The sequence below is a fragment of the Phytophthora sojae genome, assembly GCF_000149755.1.
Source record: "Phytophthora sojae unplaced genomic scaffold PHYSOscaffold_2, whole genome shotgun sequence".
Taxonomy (NCBI): Eukaryota; Oomycota; class Peronosporomycetes; order Peronosporales; family Peronosporaceae; genus Phytophthora; species Phytophthora sojae.
Genome location: NW_009258116.1, coordinates 1,350,837 through 1,353,508, shown reverse-complemented (window position 1 = coordinate 1,353,508; position 2,672 = coordinate 1,350,837).

Here is a 2,672-nt window from a genome sequence, read left to right as displayed (position 1 = left end):
TTCCCAGGATTTCAGAAGATGACCCTGAGTGTCACCTGATTCTCAGGGATTCGAGTCAGTTCGAAGTCAGTCTGCAATCAAAGTGATGCGTGACCTTGAAGAACCGTTGTGGATGCGCAGACTGGATACTTTCGAGGAGTCGAGAGGGAGTCCTGCACCATACTAAACCAAGTCTAAGCACCCACAATTGGCACTTTCGACGCCGTGCGACAATGGATTCGCAAGCCGATCGCAAGTTTGGACCCAAGGTATACTCAAGACAAGACATTTGACCCCAAGCATAGTGAACAGAAGATATTTGCCCGAAGAAGTATGAGAGAGAGAGAGAGAGAGAGAGAGAGAGAGAGAGAGAGAGAGAGAGAGAGAGAGAGAGAGAGAGAGAGAGAGAGAGAGAGAGAGAGAGAGAAGTCGCTGGTAGAAGACAAACAGAGTTCAATTTTCCCTGTACTGTGCAAGTGACTTCGGCCGAGCCTGCCGACGGAAATCCGGAGGACCCACCACCACCTTACCAGATTCATCGATCCCGGTGACCTACAAGATGGCGAGGTCTCTGAAGACCGTACATCAAGTCTGGCAAGAATGGTCTGCCGGAATTCATGGTGGTCCCGCTGTGCGTAACCTCGAAGAAAGCCATGGCTCGACCTGGCGCAGCGCACCACCAGAAAAACGGTTTTTTTTCTTTCGGCGATAGAGAATCATCGATCATATCATAACAACAGCTCAAGCGCAATGTATTACTCACGAGCAAGCGGTGTGTGCGCTCGAGGCACACCGAACACAGCACAAGCTTACACTTAATGCACTTAGCGACAGTCTAAAAGGAAAACTATAGATCACATAAAGAAGTGCACAATCGGTAATACATCGTTGTATATCATCGCCACAAAAATTTCGGACGTACACTTGCACCCCACCTTGCGTGCCCCTTACTCACCTCAGATCTGCCTTGAGATGGGCGGTCAACTCCTCTTCCAAGGCTACGCCGTCCTCCAGGTGACACGAGGCGGTTCTCAGTTTTTCGGCGACGACATGCCATTCTAGAAATGACTTGGAGTTTGTATCGGATGCTGATTGGTGGATGACTTGGATACGGTGCGGCTGTACCCGTGTGACATGGATGGTGACTGTGGGAGAGAAGTGATTTCTCGGGATGAATCAAACGCCTGACCGCAGATGGGCCCAACTGGCTGGAAGTGTGAATCCTGGGAGTGCACGACCAGGATTTCAGAGAACACTCAGTCCAGCCGCGGACTTTCCCTTACGATGAGTGCCTAAAGTCTGGCGGAAAGTGTCTCTGGAGAATGTATCCCAGAGTACACCTCATCTTGCTTTGGCTCAGAGCGCCCCAGAGGATCAAATTACCCTGAGAATCAACCCACTACCACCATGATCATGCGCAGGAGGCCGCTAAACCCGCTAAAAGTGTGGCTTTGTGGAGATACATGCGAGCCTGCAATGCAGCAGCCTTGTTACCCAGAGTGCCGCACGGAAAACCTAGAGTGCCGCACGATGACCCAGAGTTCACATCCCTGAGTGCAGGTGACCCAGAGTTCCAAAGATGATTCCCTGGGTTTGGACCATAAATCCAGACTCTCTATACTGAACTTAAGTGTTTCCCGAGCCAACACCCAAGAATCCCTACGGTTCCCCAAGATTCCTCAGAATTCCCAGGATTTCAGAAGATGACCCTGAGTGTCACCTGATTCTCAGGGATTCGAGTCAGTTCGAAGTCAGTCTGCAATCAAAGTGATGCGTGACCTTGAAGAACCGTTGTGGATGCGCAGACTGGATACTTTCGAGGAGTCGAGAGGGAGTCCTGCACCATACTAAACCAAGTCTAAGGACCCACAATTGGCACTTTCGACGCCGTGCGACAATGGATTCGCAAGCCGATCGCAAGTTTGGACCCAAGGTATACTCAAGACAAGACATTTGACCCCAAGCATAGTGAACAGAAGATATTTGCCCGAAGAAGTATGAGAGAGAGAGAGAGAGAGAGAGAGAGAGAGAGAGAGAGAGAGAGAGAGAGAGAGAGAGAGAGAGAGAGAAGTCGCTGGTAGAAGACAAACAGAGTTCAATTTTCCCTGTACTGTGCAAGTGACTTCGGCCGAGCCTGCCGACGGAAATCCGGAGGACCCACCACCACCTTACCAGATTCATCGATCCCGGTGACCTACAAGATGGCGAGGTCTCTGAAGACCGTACATCAAGTCTGGCAAGAATGGTCTGCCGGAATTCATGGTGGTCCCGCTGTGCGTAACCTCGAAGAAAGCCATGGCTCGACCTGGCGCAGCGCACCACCAGAAAAACGGTTTTTTTTCTTTCGGAGAAAGAGAATCATCGATCATATCATAACAACAGCTCAAGCGCAATGTATTACTCACGAGCAAGCGGTGTGTGCGCTCGAGGCACACCGAACACAGCACAAGCTTACACTTAATGCACTTAGCGACAGTCTAAAAGGAAAACTATAGATCACATAAAGAAGTGCACAATCGGTAATACATCGTTGTATATCATCGCCACAAAAATTTCGGACGTACACTTGCACCCCACCCTGCGTGCCCCTTACTCACCTCAGATCTGCCTTGAGATGGGCGGTCAACTCCTCTTCCAAGGCTACGCCGTCCTCCAGGTGACACGAGGCGGTTCTCAGTTTTTCGGCGACGACA